Source organism: Schistocerca cancellata, chromosome 6 (assembly GCF_023864275.1).
Source record: "Schistocerca cancellata isolate TAMUIC-IGC-003103 chromosome 6, iqSchCanc2.1, whole genome shotgun sequence".
Classification (NCBI taxonomy): domain Eukaryota; kingdom Metazoa; phylum Arthropoda; class Insecta; order Orthoptera; family Acrididae; genus Schistocerca; species Schistocerca cancellata.
The window spans coordinates 617,196,251-617,213,871 of NC_064631.1; positions in this window are offsets into that span (position 1 = coordinate 617,196,251).

Below are 17,621 nucleotides of genomic sequence, written 5' to 3' on the forward strand. Positions count from 1 at the left end.
TGCTCCCTCCTACGTATATCTCGCGAAGAGACCATGAGGATAAAATCAGAGAGATTAGAGCCCACACAGGAGCATACCGACAATCCTTCTTTCCACGAACAATACGAGACTGGAATGGAAGGGAGAACCGATAGAGGTACTCAAGGTACCCTCCGCCACACACCGTCAGGTGGCTTGCGGAGTATGGATGTAGATGTAGATGTAGATGTAGAAATTACTAGAACATCTTCGCAAATCATATAGTCCTACGCCAAATAAACTTTAAAGTTGTAAATTCAGTTCTCTGAAAGTCAGCATCTGCAGTGTGTATATTAACATGGCCTGCTCCCTCTTCTCCCCTCGCTCCAGCACCAACATCTCTACAACTTCCGTAGTCTATTCCAAGGAAATTTGTTCAACGGATCCCTATCTTTATCTGATTCCCGTGATTGCATTCACTCATCATTCTAAGTTTAGTCCTAGCTCCAAATTCGTATCCTCGGATAACTGCAATGTCCATCCCAGAGCAGTCGCAACCAAACCTCACCGTTGCTCCCCTCTGTTCCCAACCCGTCTGTCAGATACCCTTATGCCCATCATCTCCACCCTTACTCCCACCAGCACGTTTTAACCCTTATCCCTCCGTCCTCTTTCCCTACCTACGCAGCACTTACTGAGAGGTGACCTCCACTGACGCTTTAACATCCGGCTGACGTATCGATACAGGCGTGCCAGGGATAGTATGCTTAAAGGGGCTTTCTCAGCAGGGGGCTTCAGAGAATGTCATATGAGAACGAGAGGACGCCTTTGTATTCGATGCTGTGTTACATGGGCTTGGCTAATTGTCTACTACCTGGGATAATGCGACAGTCAGCACAGAAGCATCAACACTTCCATGGTACTATCCATACACTGTTTATCATAACAATATGCCGGCAGACTCAACCGCAATCAATGCTGCTGCGATACTTGGTTTTCTGTCACGGTCTCTGTTTGCTTTATTAGTACTTGATCTGTCGACGACTAATGATTAAGCATTGGTTTCCGACATGTGTAGACTGTCGTTACACTGTAGATTGAACTCAGTGTTCCAAGCTTTCATTTACTGTGTCTTGTGTCTGTGCAAATCAAGGTTTTCCAGGAGGAGCATATCCTTGTGCAGCATAGCGTCACCCACATCTGCAGCATTGTTTTTGTGATAATACAAGGTAAAGAAATAACATCTTTTTTAAATTTTATGTAAAAAACGGAAACAGCCACTACTGCATCTGAACATGACGAGGGGTTGCTTCATTGATATGTAGCTCAGTTCCTCGACAACAGCTGACTTAAAGCCAGAGTACTATTCCATATACACTTTTGGAGATGGTGACTATTGACACGTATGCGAACTATTGATTTTCAATTGTGTCGTTCCATATCACGTGTATCAGACATATGCCAAGGGTTCTTTACATCTGCTGACAATGAAACAACATTTCCCGAAACCACTGTATTGCATTTAGCTTCCTATTAGCCAATTTTAACTTCTATTTTTTCTTGCAACACTTGTAAAGGCTTATACGAAAATTTAATTTTTTTCTGTTTTATGGACAAATTATTTTACCATTTATAATTTCACTATTTTTATCATACCAACTACCTATGGATCGTGTTATCTGAGCTATAATCCTAGCATATACTATTAGCATATAGTTCTTGGAGTAGGTGACTTCGATCCTTCAATGCAAGTTCTGGTATATTTCTGTTATGTTTATCATGGGAACTTGTTTACCCAACTGTTCATCCGTGAGACGATCATATTTCACCATCAAGTGAGATTCTCAGATCTTACAAGTCCATTTCTGCCTCTCTGTTCCTGGCAAATTCGGATTTCTTAATCAAAAGAGAGCCAAACTAAAACTTTTAAAATTTCCTGGTATCATTTATGTCAGTTGACAACAAAAAAAAGTTGTCCGGTATTGTATGGTGAATGCTGTACTCACCGCTTCTGTCATTTTCTGTAGTTACGGTTTCCCCTGGTCTAAAATATCAGTCAGAATATTCCTTCCTAGTGTCTCCACACGTTATTCTTGTATTTTATGGGACATTCTACGGCGTACAGGAATTATGTAGAAATGGTTGTACAGAAGTGTTTGTGCATGTAATTGAAGGACACATTACAAGGCTAGATGATGACATCCAAATAAATTTCCATTTCAGTGCTACTGATCCTCAACTTAAAGTTCTCTTTCGCGGAGATGATCGCCCTCTACTGCCGCCTGTTTTATTTGCTCATGATCTGCCAGCGGAAAAACATTGTACAGCGAAGAACATTGTGTGAATCGGAAATTGTGCAAGAAAGTATGCCTTTGTCAATCATCCACAGTCTAATGGTTCAAATGGCTCTAAGCACTATGGGACTTAACTTCTGAGGTCATCAGTCCCATAGGACTTAGAACTACTTAAACCTAACTAACCTAAGGACATCACACACATCCGTGCCCGAGGCAGGATTCGAACCTGCGACCGTAGTGGTCGCGCGGTTCCAGACTGTAGCGCCTAGAACCGTTCGGCCAGTCCGGCCGGCCCACAGTCTAATCTTTTGACACTTCACATCAACTGTTACTACTGGAAACTATAGCGGGACTCGAGTTGTGTGATTCTGCCATTTTTGTATGTTGTTTTGCTTTTCCTCTGATTTAGGATCACACAGTTTTATATTATTTTAAGAAGACTAACAAGATTTTCTCAAAACTGAAAAGTTAGTAGAACACTGTCTGCGTTGTTTAAAATAGTTGGAAGTTATTTGTGTTGTCTGAAGTGATGTCAACTCTAGAGGAAATTGTGAAATTTAAGATCAAAACATATTTAGCTGGCGGTATTTATTTTATCATCACTAAGACAGCAAGTAATTTCCCTGAATCTTAAAGACCCACTTAAATTTGGTGGAGAGCTGCTAAAAGCAAGAGGACTGAAGAGTGAGGTACGCAGTAGAAAAGAAATTTCGTGTTGTGTCTGGTACTTCATAGACAAATGTTACTCTTGTTGACAAAATAGTTTTGTACTTCATATCCCATCTGCCTGAAAAAATATTACATTTAGTCTAGTTTGGATGCCGTAAAATCCTTTCCAGTCTGAGTCACCATATCCTTTCACCGGTTTCTACCATGCCTGAGCCCCTCTGACACCGAGACGAAAGGGCTTCGACGTTTCTATCAACGTAGCGACGACAGTAAAGTTTTATCAGACTTCCTCAGGCGCCGGTTGTAGACGATCAAGGACGCCCAGTTGCCCAAAGCTGAGGCCGGCAGTGGGGCGTATACTGCAGGGAGAGTCGTAAAACTCCGGGCGCTGGATTGACGAAGACGGAGAAGGTTCTGTAGAAGTTCGAGTGCCGTCGAAGCCATTGCTTCAGGTGTCTTCCCAACGAGGGATTTCGAATTTTTACGTCTGTGGATGGACAGTAGTAACGTTATCAGATATATGCCTTTTCGCTACTGTATCAGAGGATTTTCATAAGTGGTATGATACTGCGTCAGAGTCAGATAATTGCAAGAATATGTGACGTTCCTGATTAGCTTAGACACATTTTTAGCCACATCTCAAAATATATCCGGTGAACGTCACAAGCGGAAGAAATTTCTGACAACAGTTGACAAAACTTTGTGTTCAGTTTCGTAGCCCAGGATTGAAAATTACTAGTTTACTCGAAGTCAACTAATTTATTAAATATACCCAATTGAGGCACGTGTTTATTTTGGACGGGAATTAAACATTACATCTGCATAAAAACTAACACGATTGACATCTTGCCGATAGGAAATTAAAAAAGAAAAATTTACCTACGGAGACGCAGATAACAGAAACATGTCTGGTTTGTAAGAGATGCAGATTGACTTTGTTGTTCTGTGTCAAACGGCTCCGTTTCGAAAGCAACGCAATCTATATAATCATTTATTAGTCATAATGCATTTTATGCAACATTATTGCTGGTTCAAAACCAGATTCAAACAGAAGTAAGTGGCACAAAATTGTCAGGGCCATTTGTTACCGTATTGTCTGTCTGCTTTCGTCTCGGACACTTCGGCCGACGTTTCTTATGTTACTGATTGCTTTGACGTTACGCCAGCAGTACTGATCGGCATTTTGAAAGATTCACTCTTCATTGGTGGTGGAGGAATGGCTTTGCTGGCCACTCGTGTTGACGAAACGTCAAACGTTAAACAAACGTAGGTGGACGGTGCCGAGAAGTGGAAAGCTAACTGGCTACACGTAAACAAGTACATGAATTACGATTTATATGATGCCACTCGCAAAATATCGCTTCCTTTTCTATGGAATCACTGTACACTATTATTGACCGGACTAGATCTGTAAGGAAAAGACCGTATGGTTCAAATGGCTCTGAGCACTATGGGACTTAACTTCTTTGGTCATCAGTCCCCTAGAACTTAGAACTACTTAAACCTAACTAATCTAAGGACATCACACACACCCATGCCCGAGGCAGAATTCGAACCTGCGACCGTAGCGGTCGCGCGGTTCCAGAAAAGACCGTATGGGTGACATCCTAAAAAAAGATACTTTTTCCGTAAAATTTAAACTTATTACAATAATGACTTGCGAAACTTGTTCATTTGCATTTAATGTGTCAACGTTATTTACAGCGTTAAAATCTTCGTGTGATGAATTCTTGGGAACTAATTAATATTTTCAAGTGTCGGTATTAAAGTAGTATTGATTTCATTGCACCCTTACTCTTATTGTACACTGCCTGCTACGATGTAGTTGCACACTCTGCGCCGTCTTGTGTATCACAATAACTTTGATATACGACGTACTCGAAAGGATACAGTACGACCTTACAAAGTATGCACATCGCCACAAGTCTAGTTTGAAGAATTAGTTTCATGTCGAGATCCCCTGCAAAACTTATGAAATCACTAGACGTACGTGTACTTCCATCTTCCAGTAAATGTTGACTTGATTTGGTGTGTGCACGTAGTAGAGGGAATTAGACATTCACAATGAATTCACTAATAGACGTGTATATGAGCAAATGTATTTAGTGTTATAAAACATATCAGAGAAATACAGGGTGATTAGAATTAAAGTTAAGCTTTCAAAACGCTGTAGAAGTAACACCACTGGTCAGAATGACGTCAAATTGCAACGGAATATTATCGGAGAAGGGGCAAAACGTATGGCAGAAGAAAAAAATAGTATGAAAGTTGATGAATAGATGGCGCTGTATGTGTCAGAATACGTAAATGAAAACACCTGCCAGGCGCACGACCCATTGAAGTTAGTACAAGCACGCCGTGTACAAGGCTTTTCCTCCTTTCGCGTCTGCGACGTTCGCCATCACTGTCTCAATGCAGGATAGCGCTTCGCTTGTAAAGCTGTATTACAAGAATGATGCCTGTGCCCACGTCGCTCTGTAGAAGTTCCGGCCACTGAAGGGTTCAAAAAAAGAATTGGTCCGATGACTGCCGTGGGTCTGGAGAAAATGAATCGGAAATTCGAAAAGATTGGTTCTTTTGGTGTGCAACCTGGTTGAGGTGGGAACGAATTGATTCGACATCAGTGGAAACAGTGGCCACAGCAATGCAGGAGGAGACGAGTGGTGGAGTGCAAACTCGTAGTTTATGGAGAATTGCGCGAACGTTGGACATACCAGTGAGCACGGTGCGTAAAATCCTGAGAAACATCCTTCTTTACGATCCATTCAAAATTACCCATGTGCACGAGCTGCTTTCTGTTGACCTGCCAGCAAGTGAGAACTTTGCTTTAGAATTTCTTGCTCGCATGGAAATGGACAATGATTGGTTGTGGAAGATTTTGTGGATGGACAAAGCCCACTTCTATCTGACAGGTTATGTCAGTACACAGAATTTTCGAATATGGGCAACGAAAAATCCACATGGAAATCAACCAGTACCACTTCATCCTGAAAGGGATTGGATTCAATTGTTTGGGGGAGCAGACCAGACAGTGAGGTTATCGGTCTCATTGGTTTAGGGAAGGACGGGGAAAGAAGCTGGCCGTGCCCTTTCAAAGGAGCCATCCTGGCATTTGCTTGGAGCGATTTAGGGAAATCACAGAAAACCTAAATCAGGATCGCTGGACGCGGGATTGAACCGTCGTCCTCCTGAATGCGAATCCGGTGTACATATTGGAAAATAACTGGTTTTATTCCAACACTGGACCATGTTATGACTGACATGAGAGAACTGTTTTCTGAAGAAAATATTTATCATTTAAAATTCAACGTACATTTGCCCTCACAACTACTGAAACATGACGGTAATGACCTGGCACATAAATCGAATCAGTGCTTAGCTGAACTACCGTCCTTTGAAGAAGAATCACTCTTTGTGATTAAAAAGAAACTAGTGTGAGAGACTGCTCAATACAAGCAAACGAGCATAAACTCCCTTATTGTTCGTGATTCTGTTATGCAAGCGTTACTCAAAAATGGCTCTGAGCACTATGCGACTTAACTTCTGAGGTCATCAGTCGCCTAGAACATAGAACTAATTAAACCTAACTAACCTAAGGACATCACACACATCCATGCCCGAGGCAGAATTCGAACCTGCGACCGTAGCGTTCGCTCGATTCCAGACTGTAGCGTCTAGAACCGCACGGCCACTTCGGCTGGGGCAAGCGTTGTCTGTTTGTCCTAGATCTGACTATCCTACTGTACAAAATATTAGCTTGTCTTCTTGCATCTACTGCTACAGTACAATGAAATTTTTCAACACTGCGGCGTACAAAGGTCGATAATGAAGGAGGATCGATTTAATGGCTTAGCTCTGTTGAACACTCATCCTGCAATTGATTGTCTTGTGGTAATTCCTGATATGCGGAGCAGCGTCGATCATTAATTAACACACCAACATACATTAATACAACTTTATTATGCAAGAATATTTACAACGTCTTATACAGTCGGCAGCACACAACAGAATGGAAAGCAATACGGCGGCGCACAACAAGTCCGCATGGGTCAGAAAGCCTGCTACGGCAGAGATATATCACTCGTAGAGTCGATAGTTGCCACAGAGCCCCCCCCCCCCCCCCCTTGCGGTGCGGTCCCCTTGCGGTGCGGAGCACGGTGGTGCGCCAAGTCCCCTGCCAGCCCAGTGGGGGTGGACACTTGATGGTCACAAAAGCACTTTTTCGTGGTGAAATCACACGCACAAGCTCGACTGAAGCTAGGACATAATCACTGCGCCAACGGGGTGGAACCACGGGGCGTCTGGCCCGTGATCTAGGCTGCAAGGGGGGAGGAAGGGGGGGAGGGGAGGTGGGCTCGTCCAAATCATGATGGGACTCCTGGGAAGGAGCGCACGTGTCGTGTACATTGGGGTTACTTGCAGAGTGCTCCTGAAAGGTCCATGCAGGTTTCACCCAGTGGAGTGAAACAGTTACTGGTTTGCCGTTGTTAAGTATCGACAATGTGGAAAGGCCTCGGGACAGGACTTTAAACGGACCAGTGTAGGGAGGTTGCAGGGTTGTCCGTACTGTGTCATCCCGTAACATGATAAATTCACATATGGCCTGTTCCTTATGCATGAACAACACGAGGCCTACAGTGAGCAGAGGGCAATGGAGGTTTGATGAGCGCGATGTGTCCTCGGACGCTCTCGATGAGTGCTGGGAGCTCGGAAGAGCTTGGTAGCGGCGTATCCTCGGCGAATTCGGCTGGTAAAACCAGAGGCTCCTCGTAAAGGATCTTGGCGAGGGAGGCTTGCAAGCCCTCTTTGTATGCGGTGCGGAGGCCTAGCAAAACCCAGGGGAAAGTGTCAGACCACTGGCCACCATGGCACATAAGTGCACCTTTAAGCGTGTGGTGCCAGTGCTTCACAAGTCCATTGGCCTGGGGCTGATAAGCGGTTGTGTGAAACTTTGCAACGCCACAGTACGAACAGAGGGAGGCGAACAGGTGTGATTCAAACTGCCTGCCTTGGTCGGTGGTCAGTGAGGTAGGACTTCCGAATCGGGAAATCCAAGTGGCAACGAAGGCCCGAGCCACAGACTCAGCCGAAATATCTTCCAAAGGGACTGTCTCGACCCATCTAGTGACCCTATCAATAATGGACAGGATATATCGAAAGCCCTTGGAGGGAGGGAGGGGACATAGAATATCAGTATGGGCATGTCGTAGACCTCCTTTAGGTATGTCGAAAGTGCCTCGTGGAGGAAGTGCATGGCGGCCCACTTTAGCTCTCTGACACAGTATGCAGGCGCGAGTCCACAAACTACAATCATGTTTAACACCAGGCCAGACGTACCTTTCTGTGACCGATCTGGTGGAGGCTTTGATACCTGGGTGAGCTAGGTTGTGGAGTGGATCAAAAACAGAGCAGCGGAGAGCTGCGGGTACGACAGGGCGGGGGCTACCAGTGGAAACATCGCACCAGACCGGTTCTGTGGTGCTGGGGAATGCACGTTGTTCCAGTTTGAGGGAAGAGGTTGTGTCTTGTTGCAAGGCATGAATATCGGGGTCTTTGGTTGGGCGGCGGGCCAGGTCGGTAAGGTCAAGTGGGGTATTGATGATGTTGACGCGAGACAGGTAGTCAGCGAGTACATTGTCAGCGCCTCGGATATATTGTGCATCAGTGGAATATTGGGATATGAAATCCATATGGTGGAAGCGCCGTGGGGGGAGAGCGCGTGAGGGGTTACGGATTGCATCTGCCAAGGGTCTGTGATCTGTATAAATCGTGAACGGGCGACCCTCGACATCGGCTCTGAAATATTTGACCGCCTCATACAGGGCGAGGAGTTCACGCTCTAAAGCGGACCATTTGGACTGGGATTTGGTTAATTTCTTGGTGAAGAAATGGAGGGTTTGGGGGGTATCCAACACATGTTACTGAAGGACCGCAACAATTGCAGTTTCGCTCGCATCAGCTGTAATAGAAATGGCTGCGTCAGGAGCGGGGTGAGCGAGTGTGACAGCTTTAGAGATGACAGTTTTGAGATTTTTGAATGAATCGGCCATCTCCAGTGTCCAAACGAGTTTGCATTTGCCTTTAGTATCCTTAACCGCCAGAGCGTCGGTCAGAGGGATCTGGATAGACGCAGCATGGGGCAGGTGGCACCTATAGAAGTTCACCATGCCTACAAAACGGCGAAGTTCAGCGAAGTCCTCTGCGGAAGGGAGGCTAAGTATGAGTTCAACCCGAGAGGAGGTAGGGCGGACGCCCTTGGCCGTGAGTGTGTGACCTAAGAAGGTGACCTCAGGACTGCTAAGCTGAGACTTCTCGTGGTTGATCTCCACTCCATTAGCAGCGAACAGTGCAAGCACTCTGGAAAGATGGGGAGTGTGTTCCTCAGGTGAGGGAGAGAAAATCAGTATATCGTCTAAGTAGGCATAGGCGAAAGGGAGGTCAAACAACAGTGCATCGATGAAGCGTTGCTATGTTTGTGCGGCGTTTTTGAGACCATATGGCATGGAACAGTACTCGAAGAGGCCAAATGGAGTGATTATAGCTGTCTTGAGGATGTCATCGGGGAACATGGGAATCTGATGATATGCTTTGCTACAATCGAGAATGGAGAAGGTCTGGGAACCATGCAACATGTGGGTGAAATCTTGAATGTGGGGGATAGGGTAGTTATCGATGGTAGTGCGTGTGCAGTCACCACAGAGGCGGAAAGTACCGTCCTTCTTCGACATGAGATGGATTGGTGACGACCAGTTACTATCAGATTGATGTAGAATGTTGGATACCAAAAGATCTTTAACAATGTCTTTAGCATGGCGAAGTTTCTGTGTGTTTAGGCGGCGCGCCTTATGCTGCACAGGGGGTCCTTCAGTTGTGTTTATTCTGTGGCACGTGCCATTGGCAATAGCACGCAAAAACGTGGGAGAAGCAGAGGGGGTAGTGGCAGGAGGGGTAGGGGCAGGGGGGGTAGTGGCAGGAGGGGTAGTGGCAGGGGTGATAGGGGCAGGGAGGGTAGGGGAAAGGGGGGTAGTTGCAAGGGGGGTAGGGCAGGAGGGGTAGGGGCAGAGGGTGGCTGAACCATTAATGGGATCACAACTGCAGAACAATGACCAGGTTGAGGAGGCGTGTCCACGATTGCAAGAGTGGGTGTGCGGAGTTGTAGAAGATGCTGTTGTGTCTGCAACAGTTGTGCATAGACTTCGTGAATCCAAACATGCAGGTCGACATTCTGAGTGCGAACCGCATTGACGTCTGAACGCTCGCGGAAGAAAGCTGAGAGAGCAGAAGAAAGGTTTGCAGCAAGTGACACACTCTGAAAGGGCAGAGTGTGAACAGTCAGTAGAAACTTCGAGCTGAGGGGGGAAATGTTGTGACGCACCAGGAACACTCGAACCGGAGACGTGAGTCAGACAGCCGGCTTGCAGATTAGGGGAGAGGGCATAGTGATGAAGAAAATCGAGGCCCAGTACAGGTGCATCAACTTCCGCGACGTAAAATGTCCAGGGGAAAACCTGATCTGGGGCAAATTTAAGCAGGAGATGTGAGGAACCTATCACTGGAATCGGGGAATTGTTAGCAGCTATCAGTGGTGGATCAGATAAAGAATCTATGTTAGGGGCAAGGGAGCGCGGGATAACACTAATGTCGGCTCCAGTGTCCACTAGAAAACGAAGTTCGGTGTTGGTGTCCTCGACGAAGAGGCGCGAAGCGGATGACAGTGCAGCAGGTGTCGGACGAGATGCCGGTAGGCGCCTTAAGGCAGCGCGGCGGGTCGTGGCGTCTAGACGTGCCCGCCATAAGCGTTTGGGAAAGCGCACGGGGGTTTGCAGTTGCGAGCCGCGTCACCAAAGTTAGCGTGGAACCAGCAATAAGGAGAGCCAGCTTGCGGTGCAGGAGCATGGCTGGACGGTGGGGTGACCAGCTGCGCGGCCGGAGTGTAATCAGGTGCTCGCTCGGCCGTCTCCGGTGACCTTTGGGGCGGCAACGTAAAAGTAGGTAACGCAGTCGGGCGACCACGGGGTGGCGGGGCCGTTGCTTGCGCTGACAGCGAGGCGCGTGACTTGCCGCGGCCAGGCTTGGCTTCTGTTACTGCATAATGCGTGGGGGCGGCGGATGCCGGACTCGAATGCTGGAGGTACCGGTGTTGAATGATGCTATAGGCACGGTCAGCGATGTGCAAGCGTGCTTCGAGGGGCTCAGAGACATGGGACAGTAGCTGCAGTTGTAGCTCAGAAGGGAGTTTAAGTAGCCAAATTGTGCAAAGTGCGACGTCTGGTAGAAAGTCTGTGTCCACAAGGGCACATAAGTGACGCGACAGCTGTGATGGGGTACGGTCGTCGATGTGTTCCTCATTGATAATGCGTTGGATCAACTCAGCAGGAGGACGGGATAAGCGTTCAACGATACAAGCTTGCCGGCCGCGGTGGTCTAGCGGTTCTAGGCGCGCAGTCCGGAACCGCGCGACTGCTACGGTCGCAGGTTCGAATCCTGCCTCGGGCATGGATGTGTGTGATGTCCTTAGGTTAGTTAGGTTTCAGTAGTTCTAAGTTCTAGGGGACTGATGACCTCAGATGTTAAGTCCCATAGTACTCAGAGCCATTTTTGATACAAGCTTTAGCAAATTCGTACTTATTCTGCACGGGAGGCGAAAGCAGCACGTCAATAATAAGATCTGTGTTATCGTGCAGGTGACTAAGAAGGCACACGAATCGGGCTCCGTCGTCTAGGACGCCGTGAATGTCCAACATTTTATCCTCTAATGCAAAACATGTCTTAGGGCTCTCCGTTTGTAGGACTGGCAGTTTTGGGAATCTGCTAGGCGCGAGGTACTGAGGAACGGTCGGTCCAGCGAACACACTACTTGGAGGTGCAGACGGTGTAGCAGTGTACAGTGGTGCCAAATTGGGATTGTAGGCACCAGGAGACTGGGACACAGTAGCTGTACTACTCTGGTTATTAGCGACAAAACCACACGATTTACAAGCAGCAGGAGTGCAAGAAGAGAATTCAGTCTTGACATGTGAGTTCAGTTGCATATTGTAGGCAGGTACAGTTGCTGGGGCCCCGGCTGGTGGGGGCACGGTTGGGTGCGGAAGACTCTCCAGTACCGTGGAAACAGGTGCAGTTCGGACTGGTGAGCACGCGACCGGTGTTTGCCAAGCGAAAGAACCCGGCGCGGAAGTCGATGAAACGCTGTGGACCGGCGCGGGTGGGGCGGCCGGTGCCGTCGCGGGCGCGGGCGCGGGCGGTAGGCATGCGGGAGCTGGTAACAACGGGTGCGGGAGTGTAGCGGGCGCGGTTGCAACCGACGCGGCAGAGACGGACGCAACCGTCGGGAACACGTGCGGAAGACGAACAGGAACCGGGATGGCGCGCGGCGCGGGAGGCGCGGCTGCATCGTACCTGAGCGGTTGTAAGATGTCCGTGGAGAGTTGCGTAGTCTGTGGCTGTAGAGCAGGCGTCATGTGTGGGTGCAGCAGATGAGCAGGAACGGCAGGCGCTGGCAGTGCTGGGGCGTCGATAAGCAGAATGCAGTCCGACGGTCGTGAGGCAGCCGTAGGCGCGGGAACGTGCTGCGGCGGCCAAGCGGGAACCGTTGAGTTTATCTCGGGGCCACGTAGGTTAAAATCCGGTTGACAGCGGAGTTCTCTTCGGCACTGAAACTGCGGCGTGATTTCCGGAATGGATTCATTTTCCACTTTGAAAAACTGCGTCTGAGAAGTCGCATCACAGGGACTGAACGGTTGTTGAAACATTGTTCGTAGCACAATACAAATCACTGTTATTAGCACTCGCGAATTGAACTAAAACAGATCGGGGTCACCAATGTGGTGGTTATTCCTGATATGCGGAGCGGCGGCGATCATTAAATAACACACCAACATACATTAATACAACTTTATTATGCGAGAATATTTACAACGTCTTATACAGTCGGCAGCACACAACAGAATGGAAAGCAATGTGGCGGCGCACAATAAGTCCGCATGGGTCAGAGAGCCTGCTATGGCAGAGATATATCACTCGTAGAGTCGATAGTCGCCAAAGTCCTATTAACGATGTAATTAACAAATTTTCCAGGAAGAATAGGCGCATAGAATTCATCATTTAAGGAAGAGAACCACAACTGTAACTATTTTACATCGTGAGATGCCATGCCTTTTATATGTGTATAATCAGTTGAAATAAAACTTCCTTAAACTTTGCATGTGACTTTGATTATTTTATATTCGGTAAAACTAAAGATAGCTCAAGATATTTTTAGCTCCCCCTCCTTGAGGCTTTTCTGTATCCGCCACTGAATTAATTTGCTATTAAATACAACATCAGAATCTGGAATTATGTAAAAAAACTTGAGTTACATTTACAGAGGACTGCTATTTCTGGAATACTGTGGTTTTCTAACACGGTGCCGAGTTTACTTGCATAAATTTAGTGAACTGGAATAATACATTTGTTGGCAATGTGGTACTTTTGGCTGTTAACATTTTTGTAGTTTTGGAGACAAGCAGAGAAATTCTATTTCATTTTCACAGAAATATTCCTTAAAAATTATGATGTTTCGTTGTCCAATTGACGGTGGGTTCATTTCGGGTAAAGTTCTTCGACACGAAGAGAAATTTTTATGAAACAGCATGAACGTTGCTAAGAGTGAGTCTCGTTAAAAGTTTTTCTTAAATTTTCATATAGATACAAATCTTTCAAGGCTGTTCACTTAACTCTCACTCTCCCACAAGGACCTACTTTTGATATGACAGTGCGTGATTCTAGAAAAAAAAACTGTCCATAATCCACATCTGCAAACAGGATTTCGTTGCCGGGGCTGTTTCTTACTACAGTTCAAAGCAATGGAGCCTTTTTGAATATGCGTCAAAAACAAGTCTGAAGGGTTGTTTGCACCGCAATGGGTTCTTCTATGTTGGTGGACTTTTGTTGTGTTACGATTCGAGACCAAGAACATACATATTACGAGTAAATACTAATGTATATTGCATTATGGTGATTAATTCTTCTCAGTTTCACATGAATGTTCCTTTACAGTAAACGCTTCGAAGTTGTCGTTGTTGTGGTCTTCAGTCCAGAGACTGGTTTGACACAGCTCTCCATGCTACTCTATCCTGTGCAAGCTTCTTCATCTCCGAGTAACCACCGCTACCTACATCCTTCTGAATCTGCTTAGCGTATTCATCTCTTGGTCTCCCTCTACGATTTTTACCCTCCACGCATCCCTCCAATACTGAATTGATGATCTCTTGATGCATCAGAACGTGTCCTACCAACCGATCCCTCCTTCTAGTCAAGTTGTTCTCTTCTCCACAAATCTATTCAGTACCTCCCCATTAGTAATGCGATCTACCCATCTAATCTTCTGCATTCTTCTGTAGCAGCACATTTCGAAAGCTTCTAACCTCTTCTTGTCTAAACTATTTATCGTCCCTGTTTTACTTCCATACGTGGCTACACTCCATACAAATACTTTCAGAAAATACTTCCAGACACTTAAATCTATACTCGATGTTAACAAATTTCTCTTCTTCAGAAACGCTATGAGAAGAAATCGGCAGATGTATATATCGTTTAGGGAGTGCTAAATTGGAGTGATATATTGCCGTTACCGTAGGTGATATAAACAAATGATCTGATGATAATGTCTGCAGCTCTTTGCAGAGGTAGCTCTTGCATATAAGAAATTTGTAGAAAAATGCTGAAAGACCTGAAAAATCGTTGCTTGATGTGGATACTGGCTGTTCATCCTCGTGAGAGATACATAAAACGTGTCACTCGTAAAAAGGAGCAGGAAGATTCTTTACTGTTCCGCTGACAAATGATTGAAAACGCTAAGAATAGCAAAATATTTACCAGTACTCCTGCGGAGCTTCTGATGTGACACGACAACATAGAACAAATTACAGGAAAAGCAGATGCCAGGCAGATATTCTCTGGAACAGTCCTAAGAGATCATAAATGATCTATGGAAAAAAATTGGTTTACCGACTACTCGTTCGACCGAATACAGAATGTTGCAAATCATTCTGTGACCCTTATTAGATGGTTCAAATGGCTCTGAGCACTATGGGACTTAACATCTGAGGTCATCAGTCCTCTAGAACTTAGAACTACTTAAACCTAACTAACCTAAGGACGTCACACACATCCATGCCCGAGACAGGATTCGAACCTACGACCGTAGCGGTCGTGCGGTTCCAAACTGTAGCGCCTAGAACCGCTCGGCCACACCGGTCGGTCCTTATTATTTGAGATTGATAGTGGACATAGAGAACATGCAAAGAAGAGCAGTGCGTTTCGTCTCGGGTTCGGTTAGAGAGCTTGAAGGGTTTACGGAAATGGTGATCAAATTATAGTGTCGGACATAAAAGACCTGCAGTGTCCACCACAGAGAGATCCACTGATCGAATTCAGAAACTATATTATCATGACGAATAGGGTAATATGCTACTCTGTCAACATATGCCGCGTGAAATTATCACGACGAGAAAACCAGAGAAATTACAGTATATACGAAGGATTACCGACAGTCGTTCTTCCCGCGCGCAATTCACGAATGCAACAAGAGAGACGGGAAATGGTCATGGCATCAAAAGCATCCTCCACCCCACACCGTGACGTGGATTGCGAGTATTCATGTCATATGAGCGGCTATTTAAAATTCCGTATCCAGTTTTGCATATGTAGAAACTGGGATGCCTGGACGCGTGAGGCCGATCTTTTCAAAATGGTACAGTTTACCGGATAGCAACCCATATGCGTATGAGGTGTGGTTAAAACTTCAGCTACATCTATGTCTGTACACCACAAACCGCTGTTCAGTGCATGCTACGGGTACCTCGTACCGAGCTTCAGTCTGGAACCGCGCGACCGCTACGCTCGCAGGTACGAATCCTGCCTCGGGCATGGATGTGTGTGACGTCCTTAGGTTAGTTAGGTTTAAGTAGTTCTTAGTTGTAGGGGACTGATGACCTCAGATGTTAAGTCCCATAGTGCTCAGAGCCAATTGAACCATTTGAACCTCGTACCGATCCAACTATTACCCTCTCTTCACGAGTTGTGACCAACCAACGCACCCTCCTGAAAACCATTTATTTGAAACCAATAAAGTTAGTTTTCAATTATTTTTACGTTTCAGTGCCTTTTCACATGTATTCCAACACTACGTATGTCTTTTTGTAGTTGTTGTATTTGTGGTGATGGTGGTGGTGGTGGTGGTGGTGTCAGTCCGAAGACTGGTCTGATGCAGCCCTGCCTTCTGATTTATCCTGTGCAAGCCTGTTCACCTCCGAACAACTACGGCAACCAACGCAGTCCACACAAATATTCACCTAGCCGACAACTGTCATGGTACCACCGACTACTAACGAAGATCCTATGGAAGCCCACATGATGACTCCCATTACATAAAAACATTTCACCGTCTGCACCGATGGCGAACTGCATGTTTCGAGCAGTCGTTCGCATGAACAACGGCGTATGCGAACGCCACCGTCGATCTCACGTTAATCACTTCACCGGATAACACGTTTACATGGATTCACGGTACCTCCTTGATGATGTCGTAGCCATTTCAGTCGTAACTGTCGATATCGTTGGGTTAATATTGGATCTTATACTATGAAACCCCATGTTAAACAATGTGTGCTGAGTAGTGTGCTCCGAAAAACTCTTGGCTGCGCCAGCATTATACTCTGTCATTAGATATGTCACAGATCAACGACTATCCTTCTTTTGCAAGCCTCCAACCACCACGTTCTGCCATGAGGTGTGGACGTCCAACACCTTGTTTCCTATTCGTAGTTTTATCTTTCTTTAAGCACAGACGCTCACGACAGGAGCTCACGAGCAGCCCTCCAACTTCGCTGTTTCCAAGATGCTCGTTCTCAGGTGCTGGGCCTTAACCATGTGCCATTCATTAAAGTCACTTATTTTAGTGGATTTCCCCATCTTCTCACCTGCATCGTCGGTAGTACGATTCCCCCTTCCGTCTCTGCTCCACTTTCCATACCATTTCACATTCCTGCAGCGTCCCTAGACGGAATTCAGTCTCGCGATAGGAAGTACTCATAAAATGTTGGCTAATCAGTGTGTATGCAGCAAGCCAATTATTGAGAACATACAAACTTGTCTGCTGCGCTATGTGTGTTAGTAACGGAATTTGTTGGGTGGAAAAGGCGTGTGGTTGCCACCTTTCACTGCATGGGCTGGACACAGGGCTAGGCTTGGAGTTTGTGGCCAACCTAGTCATGTTGAAGAGCGTCTATGATCTACGTCCACATCGATATTACTAATGAGTACTCAGTACACAGTATATATTCAGACTCGCATCACATACTAGCATTATGAAACAGGAAGAACCATCCTGGCTGCATATAATGCCGTAACTGTATTCACTGTTTCGATAGCTTGTGCTTTAAACTCCTGTGAAACCAACAACCGGTATGCTATATTATTACATTGCGTGAATCCGAGAAACCACTGCTTTTCTATGAAATTGGAGACAGTGTCACATACATGCAACTCAGCTATATTAAAAACTCGACGATCAAATTTAAAACATTTTAATATGGTTTTTGCGATCAGTTTTTATAGTTTCTTGTTAGCAAACACCATTTTAAATATAATTGTTGAAATTTTAAACGATGAAGGAACGAGTGCAGTATTGACCACATAACAATTTTGTATACCATC